At 50.2% G+C, this 15,906-nt stretch overlaps 1 non-coding gene across 1 annotated transcript; it reads right to left on the reverse strand.

The window, feature by feature from the left end:
• Window positions 1-11,431: 11,431 nt before the first annotated feature.
• Trnaa-agc (transfer RNA alanine (anticodon AGC)) lies at window positions 11,432-11,504 on the reverse strand. The gene has a single exon. It is a non-coding gene; the product is annotated as a tRNA-Ala (tRNA).
• Window positions 11,505-15,906: the final 4,402 nt, after the last annotated feature.

A 15,906-nucleotide genomic window follows, 5' to 3' on the forward strand; every position in this document is an offset into this window, starting at 1 on the left:
CCCACTCTTCCCCTCTTGGGAGTCTTTCCCAGAGGGACCCTCCAAGTCACCCTCCACATTGGGTTTCTACCCTGGACTGCCAACCTCGAGATTGCCACTTCCAGCTGGACCTTTCTTGTTACCTGGTCCTGTTGCTCCTCCCAGTTGGGCAGATGAAGAAATAGAAGCCCAGCTGGGTGCCTGTGGCTAATCCTAACTATTCAGAAGGCTGAGATCAGGAGGATTGCACTTCGAGGCCAGCCTAGGGAAATAGTTTGGGAGACCCCATCTCCAAAATATCCAGAGTAAAATGGACTGGAAGTGTGGCCCAAGAAGTAGAGCACCCTTGGGTTGTTCGTGAGGCTCAAGTGGTAGAGTGTTTGCCTAGCAAGCATAAGGCCCTGAGTTCAAACCCCAGTCCCACCAAAAAAACAAAAGGAAGCAAACAAACATACAAAAACAAGGAAGGAAGAAAGAAAGAGGCCTAGACCTGGAGAGGACCTGCCCTCTCCCTTGAGACCTATTGGTTTGTTCAGTCTGATGCTCTTCCCTGTCCAGGAAGAGTTGGATTTCTGCATGGTCAATACGTGACCCACAGATTTTCTTTCTTTTTTTGGCTGTATTGGGTGTTGAACTCAGGGCCTCACGCTTATTAGGCAAGCACTGTACACTTGAGCCATGCCCCCAGACTCTTTGCTTGTAATTTGTTTTTCAGGCCAGCCTTAGACTACAATCCTACTACCCAAGTAGCTGGGATTATGCTTGGTACCTCCATGCCTGGCCCTGAGATATTTTTCTTAACCACATCACTATGCCTAGAGTTCTGCCATTTGTATTCTGGGTTTTGGGGAGCGGGGTCTGTCATCACAGAGTGTGGTTCCCAGAGTGTGGGTGTTGGAGTCTGACCTAGGTCACCCACAGCTCGGAAGTCTTAGTGGACCCCCTTGTGCCCAGAAAGGGTGGGCCTCCTGTGAGAAGCTCACAGCCACCTGGACTGCCATCCCTCTTCTCTCCACCTTTTCAATTCTTCCCATCCTTTAATCACGACAATGGAAATAGTGACAAAAATGGCCCAGCACCACCATAAACATTTGGCATCCTCACCACAGCCCTCTGGATCAGAATCTATCATAACTCAGATTTTGTAGGCAAGGGAACCGTGGAGCGGAGAGGCAGCAAGTTGTTCAAGGTTGCATATTGATAAGTGATGTGGCAGGGCCCTACCCAGGAGTGCCTCCTCCTCCAGGAAGCCCTTCCTGGCTGTGATGCTAAACCATCAGCCAAAGTCAAGGCTTCTTTTGCTGATTGCTACAGCTCCCAGGGCTTCTTCCTTCTGAAACTTCCCAGAATCCAGAGGTTGTGGCCTGGAATTTGTCCAACAGGCTGGGTGAGAGTTCTCTGAGGGTAGAGCAGAGCGCCTCTTCTCTGTCCCCCAATTATATCTGGAGCTTGAGATGGAGGCTGCAGAGTAGACTGGGGTCCCCAGGCCTGGGCAGCTTTCCTAGGACCTGGTATGGGGAGCCTGGCTCTTCTACATCTGGATCCTCCCTCCTGCCAAGTTCTCTTGGTGGGAGGGGGGAGGAAGGGAGGGGGGAGAGGAGAGGAGAGAGAGAAAGGAGAGAGGGAGGGAGGGAGAGATGGAGGGAGGAAGGAGGAAAGGAGAGGAAGAGGGGAGGAGGGAGGAAGAGAGAAAGACTTACACTACCTTCTGCGCCTTGGAGTGACATCCTTCTCTCCTTTTGTCCGCTGGAGCCCAGGAACCTCAAGGAGTGCTCCTCTGGGCCTCCCAGAATACTTTATTTTGCTGGAACAGGAGGAAGAGTCCAGTCGGAACTGCCAGGAGGCCTTGAGGATGCTTGGCTCTGGCTCCTAATTAGTAGAAATGGGGCCACCGACGCAGGGCAGAGGTGGGGTTTGGGTCCTGGCTCCCCCTGTCTTCTCCCTGTGCCTCAGCCTCAGACTTGGAACCTCTCTTCAGGTCACAAACACTTTTGAGAGTTCAAAGACAGCCCCAAGCCCTACCCTAACACAGAGGGATGAAGCCACAAGCAAGAAGGGGCCTTGGCACCTTGCACCCAGCCCACAGCGACCCTGGTCATTCTGCTTGCTTCTTGGCCTTGAGGATGACTCACAGCCTCTAGTCCAGGCTCCCCTGAGTCTCAGGATGAGCTGAGGCAGCCTGTGTCAACCATGTGATGACCTCACCTCTCCTGGAAAAGGCTGCTAGTCCATCTGCCACTGCTAACCTCGTAGCAAACAGTCCTCAGAGTGGCCAAAGGCCTTGGGGCTCCAGGCCTGGCCTCATCAATCAAGGAACCAAAAGGTCAAACCAAGGCAGCTGGAAGACGGAAGGAACTGGGCTTTCCAGTCAGGCAAGGCATCTGTGTGACCTCGGGCAAGTTCCCTTGCCTCTCTGAGCTGTGTTACCAATGTCTGTAAACAGCATTGTTGCTACTACACAAGACTGACAAGACTGAAGCAAAATCATATCCAAATATCCTGGTGCAGTAAACATCCAGAGGAAGAGAACTCCCGGCTCCTGAGCCTCACCTGTGACTTTGAAGGGTGTCCATCGAGTCCCAGTCAAGCCCATGCTCCCCTCTGGCCATTTTGATTGCAGCCAGCAATGAGTTCCCTGCCCACAGATCCTTCATGTTTTCTCCTCTGAGGCTGCCTCAGGCAAGAGCAAGAGAAAGCGGCATGACGGAGGAGTAACAAGATGGCCCCTTACTGCCTGCAAGGATGTCACGTGTGTGCCGACCTTGGCTCAGAAGCCTGCTTCTCCCACAGGAACCACAGCCTTGGCCTTCCTGCTCAGGGAGCCGGAGGGTCAGACATCCTCTGTCCAGGGGGCCAGGGGAAGGCTAGGCTGGGCAAGAAGATGGGCTGATCAGGATGCTCCCAGAAGTCGGGCAAAGTGGTTCACACCTGTAATCCCAGCAGTGGAGAGACTGAGACAGGAGGACCCTGAGTTTGAGACAGCAAGACCCTGTCCCAAAAGGAAAAAAAAAAGGGCCAAGCATGATGGTAGCACACCTGTAATCCCAGCTTTTTGGGAGGCTGAGATAGGAGGATTGTGGTCTGCGGAAAGCCCAGGCAAAAATACAAAAAAATAACTAAAGTCAAAAGAGCTAGAGGTGTGGCTCAAGTGGTAGAGCACCTGCCTAGCAAGTTCAAGGCCCTGAGTTCAAACCCTGGTACCACCAAAAAAAACAAACAAAAAAGTAGAAGTTCCCAAAATTCCTGTTTGTCACAGCAAAAAGGTAGAAACCACCCATCAATAGGGAAATGACTAAAGGAACTAATACAACCTTTGTAAGAAATACCCTGAAACAGTTAAAACAAACGAAGATCTACATATAACATGGAAAGATCCCCACCCTTACTGTGAGTTTATGCTAGAATAAGTTATATCAAGTGGGATTCTGTTTATGTTTTTAAAACCACCATAGCTGCGCACACAGAGGCGTTTTGCACGTTAATGTAATCTGTGGGAGAGTCTACAAGGTATGCATCACACAGCCTGTGCAGTGCTGGCCGGCTGCTCTAGTTTGGTAGTGAACATGTGGGTTACTTGAATACAGATGTGAATATTTTTAAGATCATAAGATCATGCAATTGTACACACATCTCCAAAGGCTGGACAGGGTAAGGAGAGCCCATGGCAGCTCCCCTGGTCCCCAGCAAGCCCCTGCCTGGCTCCTCCTGCAGCCCTTCCCCCACCCATGACAGCCAAGTTCATCAGATCTGTGGCTACCCTGGTTCTGACCTCAGGCTTGTGGAATTCAGTTTTGGGTTTTCACAGCTTTCCATCCATCAGCCGGCTCTGTGGCCATCCCTCACTCCATCAGACTTTATAACAGCTGCTCCCCGGCCCAGCAAGAAGCCATGAGCCAGGGACAAGCTGGGATGATTCACAGGCAGCTGGGGTCCCAGGCCCACTGAGATCCTATGGAGATGGCGTCCTCCCAGAATGAAGGAGCCTGAGTCCCAGCTCTGCCCCATGTCCGGGCAGGTTGGGAGACAAAGGGAAGACCTCATCCTGCACTTGGGGAGCCTGGTCCAGAAGCCTTGGAGAATCCCGGGGGTGGAGGTAGGGGGCAGCGAGCAACCAGGGAGCCCAGTGACTGGCCTGACTCCCAGTTGCAGAATGGGTGTCTGAGGCTGGGGAGGGGAGGAGGACTGACTTGCCCAAGGCCACAGAAAAGGTCTGTGCAGAACTTCAGCCCGACCCCAAGCTCTCCCGGGTCCCAGTTCCATGTCCTTTATAGCTCCCAATGAACAAAAGAAAAAAAAAATGTCCAGCAAGGAGCTAACATGGCAGAGCAGCCAGGCCTATAGGACGAGGCGCAAGACAGAAGTGTGTGCATCTCCATCGGCTGTGCCCAGGGAAAATATTGACCTTCTGGCTCATAACATCAAATTCCATGAAAGCTACAACTCCAGACTGAGAAAACCCATCAGGCTTTCATAAATATTTGAAAGTGGCCAATTGATTCTCATCCTGATGACTGCAGCCCTGCATTTGTGGGTAGGCAGGGACAGAAGGCCAGGCCCTCACCACACCACGAGAGCCTGGAGTCATTTAGCCCTCCGCTCGGAAGCTGTTGGTGTTTGTTTGCTTCTGAAAGCAAGAGACCCTGCAAAGACCCACGGGAAACCACAGCTGGGCTTAGACAGAAAGGGGCAGGGAGATCAGAGGCTTTTCACTCTATGTTGGTTTATCCTTTTTGATTTTTGAAATATAAATGTATTCCCTTTTTTTCTTTTTTTGGGCAGAACTGAGGGTCGAACTCCGAGCCTTGCACTTGCTGGGCAAGGGTTCTACAGCATGAACCACTCCACCAGCCCTTTTTTGCTTTGGCTATTTTCCAAATAGGGTCTCACTTTATGCCCAAGCTGGGCTGGATCTCCCTCCTCCTATTCATTCTTTCTCTCGTAGCTGGGGTGACAGGTGTGCACCACGATGGTGCCTAACCTTTGGTTGAGATGGGCTCTCAAACTTTTTGCCTGTGCTGGCATTCATTGAACTTTGATCCCCCCAATTTTGGCCTCCCAAGAAGCTAGGATTATAGACTTTAGCCACTTCCCCTGCCCTCCCTTTTCAAAATAATAAATAAAATGTTAAAACTGCTCCCAGGCCACTGTCTTCCTTATCTTGTTCAGATGCAGTAGGGAAATGAGGAAGGTATAAACTTGGGGGCCCTGCAGGGGGCGCCCGCCTGGGGCAGGGGCAATCCCATTGTCAGCATTCCAGTGATTGCTGGTGTACCTCTCCCTGCAGCCCTCTGAGCTCCAGAGGTGCAGAGCTCAGCTGAGCAGAGCTGTGAAACGATGCTGTGTGTGCTGGAGACAGGCTCGCCACACTGCAGACGTGTGTGGCGCAATGGTGACCATCAAGTACATTCAGGACAGGGGGGTCCTTGGGCTGTTTCCTGCTGCTGTGCCCCTGTATCCCTGCCCTTGGCCCGGCCTGTTGCTGGAGTGGGCTTCAGTGGCCAAGGTTTGCTTGCTTAGCCTTAACCACCCAGCAGAGCACAGAACTGGACAGGTCCTCAGGGGCACACAGTCCAACCTGCTTCCATTTTCCTGGTGAGCAGACTGAGGCCCACACTGAGGGACTCGTCCAGCAAAGAGCAGGTCAAGGGCAGGGCTAGACCCAGACCTATTCGTGGTGAGTGGGCCAAACTTCACCTGCAGTGTACGCAAAGCCCCCCTCTCTTGCGCTGGGTTGTAAAGAGGTGGCTTATCTAGAACCCCTGGGGCTTCCTGACAAAGATGGGGGGTGCCAAGGCTCTGTCCAAGGCCACCTGGGCTCAGCCCCAGGACAGTGGCCCCAAGTCCAGGCCTGTTCTATATGTGCCAGGTACACACAGGAACATGGAAAATACATGTCCTCCAGCACACACAGGTGGACAAGCAGTGGGGGACAGTGGGTTTGGAGCTGGAGGCGGTTGTCTCAAGGGGGAGGGAAGGAAGAGAGAGGCTGACATCCTGCATCTAGCACCCGCTCCATGCTCACAGCCCTCGCTTGCAGCGTGCAGGACATAGCTCCATACTGACTACTTCCGCCTGCGGGAGATGACAGACCTCCTTGACTGCCTTCTGCCTCCTCTCCAGTCCTCTGCCATCTCTCCTTGTCCCTCTCCTGTCCCCAGGCCCATCACTCTTCATTTCTCCCACCACTGAGTGGGCTCTATGGGTCCCCCCCTGGTTCCCACCCACATACGGGGCACTCCACTCACCCTCAGACCTCTCACCACGGGCCCTTGACTTTGAGCAGACACAAGGTGATCCCGTCCTTCACCTCAGCTTCTCCAGAGACCAGGGGACGTGATCACACCCCACAGTGTGTCTGCCTGTGACACTCCAGCAGACGTCAGCTGGACTGACCCCCTATGCCCTGGTTTCCTCTCAACCAGCAGTGGTTAAAACTTGTATTCTGACTTTCTTAGTGATGGTAGCACAGAATCTGAGCTAAGAGTCACACATGTCCAAACACCTCTTGTCACTGTCTGTCCCTACCTAGGTAACTTTGTCCTTTCTCACATGCCCTCTGTGCCTCAGTCATATGTCCCAAATCTGCATCTCCTGTCATCTCCTCCATCAGCCCCTGCCTCTTGACACATTCACACTTACTTCACTTACCTCCACATTACTACTGTCATTGTCCCAAGCCACTGTCACCTCCTCCAGGATGATCACCACAGCCTCCCAGCTGCTTATACCCCCCTAAGTCCTCTGCAAGCTCTCCCCCTTGTAAAACCCTAAGTCAGATCTCTCCCCCACCTCCTTCCTTCGAATCTTACCCTCCTTCCCAGCTCCAGAGGTGACCTACAGCCACTGCAGTGTCCCCAGCTCCTCCTCTCTCACCCTGGCCTTTCCACCTCAGGGCCTTTGTCCATACTGCTGACGTACTCCCTGCTCTGCACCCAGCAGACAGCCCCCAATTTAGGCAGGGCTTTCTGTTCCCCCAAAGAGTTATTTCTAAGCCCCTAATCTGGCCAAAAGTCCCCCTGTTTTCTTCCTCATTCTGCATTATTCTTTTCCTTTCGAGCATTTATCCTAGCTTATTATATATTTATTTCTGTACTTACTTTTATAATATCTGTCTCTTGCAGCAGATATTAGTCCTGAGAAAGAACCAGAGTTGACTGGGCACGGTAACTCACACTTGTAATCCCAGCTACTTGGGAGGTGGAGATGGCAAGATCAAGATTTGAGGCCTGCTTCCTAACAAAAGTTAGCAAGACCCAATCTCAAAGAACAATTTAGTCATGTTGATGCATGCCTGTAATCTCAGCTACACAGAAGGCATTGGTAGTAGGAGCATAGTTCAAGGGAGCCCAGGCAAAAAAGCAGGAGACCCTATTTGGAAAAGAACTAAAGCAAAAAGGGCTGGGAGCCCTGAAACTCTGTCCTTGCCTCCCGCCTGCCCCTGAAGGACCCCGGCCCAGCCCAGACCCTGGCTCAGGTTGGAAGGGGACTGAGAAGTGGGAGGGGCCCCTGGGGACCTGGGGGCAGCAGCTGGGATGGAGAGTGGTGTACTCAGATGCCAGGCCTGGCGTGGGTCCCTGTGAGCCCCGCAGGAGGAGGGTGGGGTGCCCACTGCTGCCTGGGGGAAGGGGTCCCCTCATGGCTGGAGATTTGTATTCCTGCTGACTTTTATTTTAGGCCTTGTTTATTTGTCCTTAAAACACAGAGTCACACCCGAATTAGCTGCGAGTGTGTAATTTTACAGCTATTACCCGGGTGCTTCTGTGACTTGGGTAATAATGAGGGGAAGATAAACAAACAACACAGCATAGCAAGGAGGCCTCTGTGTCCAAGTGGAAAGAGGCCCGTCCCCTCCCTGTCCCCCTCCCACCAGCCCCTGCGGTCACTTCAGGCCCAGAAACTGGGGAGTGGGTGGCTCAAGGGGGCTGGAGCCTTAGCCCTGAAGTCCTCCTGCCCTTGCCTCCCTAAACAAGCCCATCCCCTAGGCACAGCCCCCCCCACCACTGGCCTCCTCATCCTCCCCTCCACAAAGGCAAACAAAGGCCTGGCCTAATTATGTGATATTTCCCTTCACTGGTAGCTAATGACACCAGAGCGCGTGTGACATTTTACTCTCTTTCCTCTATTATTCTTGCTTATTGTCTGCGGCTGGGCTGCCGGAGGCTCCTGGGCTGAAGCTGGCAGTGGTGCCTGCCCCCTGCCCCTCCTGCTCTGGCTCCCGCCCTGGCTCTGTGACTCTCCCTTATGGCCTCTCCTTTGTCTCTCAAGAAGGACAAGCGTGTCCCTGATCCTCTGGGCCCCTCGGAGGGAAACAGGGCCCATCAGAGGGCTGGGCTGGGCTGGGGGCTGCCTTGAGCTCCTGAGGTGGATGGGGCATCAGGACACCTGTGTCCCAGAAACTGAAGGCAGCTGGGCCTCCCGTTCCACAAACAGTCATTGCAAATGCCACCTTGTTTTTCTTCCGAATGATCTTCGTGTTTCAAGAATTCCAAGAAAGCAAAACCCATCAAACTCCCTCTTGTCTCTCACAGGGGCCCCCTGTGAAGCCCACTGTGCACCACGGCCACCTTTTGCCAAGGTTGGCACTACATCTTCGTGTGTAATCACCTTCTTCACAGACTTTGTGAAGTGACAATGACGTCGTGGTTCACATAGTGATAACCACTTGCTCTTTTGCTTACAAATATGTTTGGACTTCTCCCGGTCAATATATACAGATACACCTCATCTTTAATGGCCATGTGGGTGTTTGTACCTCCAACCCCACACCCATGCACGTCGGTGCTGTCTCTAGTTTGGAGACACCATTTGGTGTCTTTGTTTTTTTGTAACTATAAATAATTGTTCTTAAATTCACTGTGTTCACAGTCAGCTGGTTGTGACTGGGCTGATCTGGACAGACTACCAGCTGGACTCACTCATAGGTCTGTGGTCAGCTGGAGGACTGGCTGGGGGACAGAAGGACCTCACCTAGGAGGACGCACCAACCTGGGCTTGTCCAGGTTTCTTCCCTCTTGTTTCTGAGAAGGCAGAAAAGGACTCCTCCAGCCTGTGTTTGGAGCTGGCACAGTCACTACCACCACATCCCATGGGCCAAAGCTAGCCAGGTCAATCCAGAGTCAAGTGACACTGGAAAGGGAGGTGTGTGAATTGGGGCTGTTTTTGTGGTTGATCTAAAGCAGGATAGATCAGAGAAAATGAGGCCAGGAATTATGAGATGAACACAGAATATAGTTTGGTTAAAACACACAGGTACTATGTTCTTTGCTGTAAGCCTTATACTCTCTCAGTAACTACAACACTTAGTAAAAAGGTTTTCAAAAAAAGTGCACTCTGGAAACTGAGCAAGGCAGTCTTAAAGAAAAACACTTATCCTAGAAAGAAACATCTGGGAAAATGACTTCTCTGGGCACAAAAAGTGTTTGCAAAGAAAAAATATCTATCTCCAGTACGGTCTACCGTCTTGAAGGCAGCATCTGGCAGAACTCATCTTTTGTTTAAAGCGATGTTCAAATGTCAATGTCATAGTGACCCAAATTTAGTGAGCAGACTAACCTTGAAATCATTGGGCCCAATTAATAAGGCAGTGTAAATACAAAAATGACGTACTATACCAGGTGTCCAGAACAAAGAGAAGCATACATCCCAGGAGCAATTAGGGTCAAGCCCCCAACCAACTTTTTCACCAAAAATACCTCTGATACTAGAGCACTCGTTGCACATGCCCACACCCGTGTCTGGGCTGTGTACCATTTTTCTATCTTTCCTTTGCTTTTCTAATAAACTGTCTTGGTGTCTACCTCAGTGTGTACCACAGAGAGTTATTCTGGGATGAACACGTTCATATCTCCTGGCATTTCTGAAGATGCCAAAGGAGAGATTATGGGGTGCTACAGTCCTTGCATTCTTGAGGGAGGGCAATACTGACTGTAAAATTATCCCCCAAAAGCTTGCACCATGATTTTTTTTTTCAGCACTGGGGTTTGAACTCAGGGCCTCACACTTGCTAGGCAGGTGTTCTACCACTTGAGCCACTACACCAGCCCTTTTTATGTTGGGTTTTCGAAATAGGGTCTCATGAACTATTTGCCTGAGCTGGCTTCGAACTGCGATCCTCCTGCTCTCTGCCTCCAGAGTAGCTAGGATTATAGGCGTGAGCCATTAATCCTATTAATCCTAATTAGTGGGAGCGCCTGGCTCCCACTACTTTAAAACAGAAAAATAGAGGAGGAATGGAACATCTTTACAGAACCTTCCTGTCTCAACTGAGTCACCGTAGCATCTGTCACTAACATTTGCCCAACCCCAAATGTCCAGGGTAAAATAAGATTGGTGACAGTCATTGTAGAAGGTCCACAGAGCCTGACAAGGTACTACCCGACTCCCCCTTGCCTCTGGCCCCGACAGCCTGGCCTTTCCCAGTTGCAGGCCCCCTATGCAGGTTGAGACGATTTTGTGTAGGTTGTGGGTTAGGGGACCCAAAATCACTCTTTTGCTTGGGGACGGCATGCTATCCCAGACTAATATGCTGAAAAAGTTACTCTTTCCCCACTGACTTGTCTTGGCTCTCCTTGAAAATCAATTGAGCATATAGGTGAAGGCTTATTTCTGAACCGTCATTTCTGCCCCATTGATCTGTGTGTCTGTCCTCCTGCCAGTACTACAGTGTCTTGCTAAGTGTAGCTCTGTAGTAAGTTTTGAAATCTGGAAACACGAGTCTGCCAATTTGCTATTTTTTCAGATTGTTTTGGCTATTCTGTGTCCTTTAAATAGACCTTTTTTTTTTTAGAACAGTTTTAAGTTCACAAGAAAATTGAACAGCGTTCCCTCTGCACACATGTGACTTCCCTATCCTTGACACCCCGAACCAGAGTGGCACATTTGTTACAATCAGTGAGTCTACACTGTCACAGCGTTGTCATCGGAAGTCCATACTTTACCTTACGATTTCACTCTTAGCCCTGCACTGGTGGCTCATCCCTGTAATCCTAGCTACTTGAGAGGCTGAAATTGGGAGGATTGAGGTTCAAGACCAGCCTAGGCAAATAGTTCATAAGAGAGCCCATCTTCAAAATAACCAGAGCAAAATGGACTGGAGGTGTGGCTCAAGTAGTAGAGTGCCTACTTTGCAAGCAGGAAGTCCTGAGTTCAAACCCCAGTCTTACCAAAAAAACAGTCTCACTCTTGGTGTTGTACATTGTATGAATCTTGACAAATGACATGTAACCATCTTCATAGTGTCACAGACTATTTCCTCTGTGTTCTACTTGTTCATCACGCAGTCCCCACAACCTCTGGCAAGCCCTGCCTGTTTTACAGTCTCCTGTTTTGCTTTTACTAGAATCTGCTATTACGTAGTCTTTCAGACTGGTTTCTTGGGTGTGTGCTATACCACTGAGCTATACCCCACCCCTTTTGATTGGCTTGTTTTCTTCTCTTCCTCTTCCTTCTTCTTTGGTGGTACTGGGGATTGAACTCAGGGCCTCACACTTGCTAGGCAGGTGCTCTACCACTTGAGCCATACCACCAGCTCTTTCAGCTTTGGTTATTTTTCAAATAGGGTCTTGAGTTTACACCTGGGCTGGTGTGGTTGCAGTCCTATTTATGTTTCCCTCATAGCTGGGATGACAGGCATGTACTACCACACCCAGCTTTTATTTATTGAGGTGGGGTCTCGAGAACTTTTTTCCCATGATCCTCCAGAGTAGCTGAGATTACAGGCATGAGTCACCGTAGGCAGCCAGATGGGCGTCTTTTACTTAGTGATATGCATTGTTCCTCCATGTATTTTCATGGCTTCATCCACTCTTCCTTTTAGTGCTTATTTCATCTGTAGAAGGGCGTCATGGTTGCCTCCAAGTTTTAGCAGTTAGGGAAAAAGCTGCTATGGATATCCGTGCACGGTTTTTGTGTGGACATAAGTTTTCAATTTTTGGGGTAAATACCGAGGAGCCCCAATTTCTGGATCATGTGATAAGGGTATGCTTAGCTTTGTAAGAAACTTCCAAACTCTTCCAAAGCAGCATACCAGCTGCTTACTTTCCTACCAGCAGACTTACATTTTCATAAAGATTTTAGGATCATTTTGTCAGTTTCTTCGAGAAGCCATCTGAGATTTGGATAGCGATTGCATTGAGTCTACAAATCGATTTCAGGAGTATCGCACTTAGCAATATTGTCCAATCCATGAACATGGGGTATCTTTCCACTTGCTTCAGCCGTCTTCAATTTCTTTTAGAATGTCTTATAGCTTCCAATGAAGACGGCTAAATCTATTCTTAGCATTTTATTCTTTTTGAAGCTGTTGTAAATGGAATTGTTTTCTTAATGTTTTTGTTCATTACCAGTGTATAGAATACAGTTGATTTTTGCGTGTTGATTTTGGACCTGATTTTGGCTCTTGATTATTAAATCCGGTGTTTCCTAAGTATATCTGACCAGGGGAACTCTTGTTTACTCTTGATTAATACCCTCTGGGTCTAATAGTCCTTAGGACATTTTTGTGGACACTAATCCCACCCTTATACTTACCCACGATCCATGTGGCCACGTGCTTTCAGGCCTTGTTCCCATTGTACCTGCTACAAGAAATTCCCTCCCCACCTAGTCTACTTGGAAATTTTCTTCGCCTACTTCTTTTTTTTTTTTTTTTTGGTGGGACTGAAGTTTGAACTCAGGTCTTCATGATTGCAAAGTAAGCATTCTGCAGCTTTGAGGAGCCACACCTTCAGTTCATTTTGCTCCGATTATTTTTTGGAGATGGGGGTCTCACTATTTCCCCCAGGCTGGCCTCAAACCACACTGCTTCCAATTTCATCCCCCCAAGTGGCTAGGATTACAGGTGTGAGTCACCAGCATCTGGCTACTATGCCTACTTCTGAAGCTGAGTCTCTCCTGCTCTGTGCCTCCTTCCCTGTGCCCACCTCCCCCTCTCCACTCCTGGAAGACCACTTCATATGCTGGCTTGTCCTGTCTACTTTCATATCTGCCTCCCTCTTGGGACTATGAATGCCTCGAGGGCCAGGCTCAGACCAGGCAGCATTGCATTTGTAGGATGATGGGCTGACTGAAGGAATGACAAGAGGTGAGCGGCAGGTACAGAGCTCCTCCTGTGCTCCTTCTCCCTCTTGTTGCTCTGCTTCTCCCTCCCTCCTGCCTCCCTTGTTTTTTGGTTGACAGACCCCATGCAGAGCCTAGCACAGCCTTGGACTGGCTCTGCCCAGCTCAGAGCCTTTGTCTGTATGACCATCCTATGGCCTGATGTCTCCTGTCTGGCCACTTGGCTCCAGCCAGAAGGAATTTACTGGAAGGACAAAGGGGGTTTGATTTCTCTGACCAGCAATCTGGAAGACCTGGGAATTTGGCTTTATCCTTCTTTGTATCTCTGAACCACCCATGCTCACTGTCAGGTCAGTGTCAGCCCTGAGAGTCACAAGGACACATAGATAGAGCATGCAAGGTATCCCTGACATCTGTGATGTTGCAGAGGTAACATTCAATGAGCACCAAGGATAGAAGAACCCCAACAGAGAGGACTGGGAAGACGGTGGCCATATGCCCAGTATGCAACAATCATGAGTTGTTCAAACCCCTCTCTGAGCTGCTTTGGGAACAAGCCTGGAGGAGGTCATAGGCCTCTGGCCTCTTGTCCACCCATCCTGTCCATCCAGGCCAGCCTCCTCCCACCCACTCCTTATTCTCCCACCCTTTCTCTGAAGCCAGCTCCCATGACCTATACCTGTTTCTCTGTCCTGCCTCTCCCATGGACTCCCAGAAGACAAAATTGGGCTTCCTGTAGCCTCCCCTTGGCCCTGTTGGGCACACTGGAACGTTTAAGAGTTAGTGGTGGACTTTACCATTCACGTCACGGGAGTCCAGTACCTGTGGTCCACACCTGTAATCCTGGCTACTTGAGAGGTGGAGACTGGGAGGATTGGGGTCCCAGACCAGCCTGGGGAAATAGATCTTGAGACCCCATCTCTAAAATAACCAGACTAAAATGGACTAGAGGTGTTGTTCAAGCAGTAGAGCACCTGCTTTGTAAACACAAAGCCCTGAGTTCAAATCCCAGTCCCACCAAAAAATGAAACAAAACAAAACACGCACACACACACACACACACACACACACATATTTTCTCATCACTGTACATAGCAATGATGAGACACTGTTTACTGTGTATTTGTTCCCTGGATGTCACATAGCAAAGTCTTTATAATCGTCCCATTTTATCCCCACAAATATATGAAGTTAGTACCATTGGTGTCCCTCTTTTACAGAAAAATAAATGGAGGCTTAGCCCGTGAGAGTCACTAGCTGAGCCCTCCCAGCCTTCGTGGAGAAGCGATCAAAGGACTAGTTAAGCGCAATGATCTCAACACTGGAGCCACTCCGCCAGTCCCCGATGATCTTCCTGGGTCTAAATTCCCCTGCCCTTGAGCCCTCCTGATCCTGGCACACAATAGGTGCTTAATAAATGTTGACCAGTGGAGGACAGACAGCATGAATGAAAACAGAGGCTCTGAGGTTGTAGTCACAAGCCCAGGAAGGAGATGTGGTGTCTAGCCATGTGGGGAAGGTGGCTGTGCCCCTGCTGGCCTCATCAGAAAGGACACGGGACACCTGTGCGTCCTCCCTGATTGTGCTCTGCGCTGTTAGATCAGGCAGCCAAGGAGTTTGGCAGCCACCAGGCAGGGCTCCAGTCTCCCTGCAGAAGGCTCCCTGGGAAGCAGTCTTTATCAGCAAAGGCTGCTTTGGAAAACCCTGATTGTCAAGCGAGGTCCATCAAAGGGACCTAAAGGCGGGCAGCCTCCACCCGCTTCGCCCCAGCAAGCTGGGCCGGCTCCATGATGGCTGGCGGGTGTGTATTTTAAAATATCCAAATGCAGCTGAAAATAAAAATTATTTACACTCCCCAACCAAGCCGGCAGGCTTTAAAGCCTACCTCTCCCTCCCGCCTCTCCCTGGCTGATAAAGGGCTATAAGCAAGGCTGACACATTTATAATAACCTTTTTCTTCCCCTCCTTCCTGCCGCTCTTGGGCTCCCGGCTGGGCCTCTCACTCACACACTATGAGGGATAATTTTTTATTATTCTGTCATTAGCAGAGAATAGAGAGTTTGATGGGGGGCATAAAACGTCAAATCATTCAGAAAGAGAGGGCAAACCAAGCAAGCCGGCAACTTTTGTTTTTCCACGTTGGCGGTAGCTGTTGGGATGTCACCATCAGACAAGACTTAGAAATTTATTTCCTGCCTCCAATTTATTTCCTGCTTCCAATCCCAGAGGATCAAAGCCAAGACCACTGGGGACTGACTGGGCTTTCCCACAGGTAGCTGAGGGAGCCTGGGGCAGAATGTCCATGGACATGGAAAAGGGGTGCTGCTTGGTTTCTGCCTTGCACCCCGGATCTGGGCCTGTCTGGTGAGCAGGTGTGAGCACTGCAGTCAGCAAGCCTCTGTTGACAGGAAGAACCTAGGGTAGTCAGGATCTGTGGAACAACTTGGCCTCGTGGACACATGGACAAGAGGCATGAGCAGAGCCTGCAGGGGCTGATGGCGTGAAGCTGATGTCAAAACACAGCAGAGCTGGGGTGTAGGGTCTGGAGAGTCCTAAGACCTACTCAGAACTCTGGCACTAAGAGAGCAAGTAAGACAGCTGTGAGGCAACAGGTGACCAGGCCCCATGGAATCTGCCTCCCCCCGAGGTGTGAGGCACATTGAAGTGCCCCTCCGCACAGAAATCCTTTCCAAAGAGCCTGGATTAAGAAGCTGTTAGAGGTACGGTGTGGTAGCCTGTAATCCCAGCTACTAGAGGCAGACAGCAGGAATATTGTAGTTCAAGGTCAGCCTGGGCAAAAAGTTAGCAGCATCACCATCTCAGCCAACAAGATGGGCATGGTGGCTTGGCGTCTGTAATCCCAGATACATA

The sequence above is a fragment of the Castor canadensis genome, chromosome 19 (assembly GCF_047511655.1).
Source record: "Castor canadensis chromosome 19, mCasCan1.hap1v2, whole genome shotgun sequence".
Lineage (NCBI taxonomy): Eukaryota > Metazoa > Chordata > Mammalia > Rodentia > Castoridae > Castor > Castor canadensis.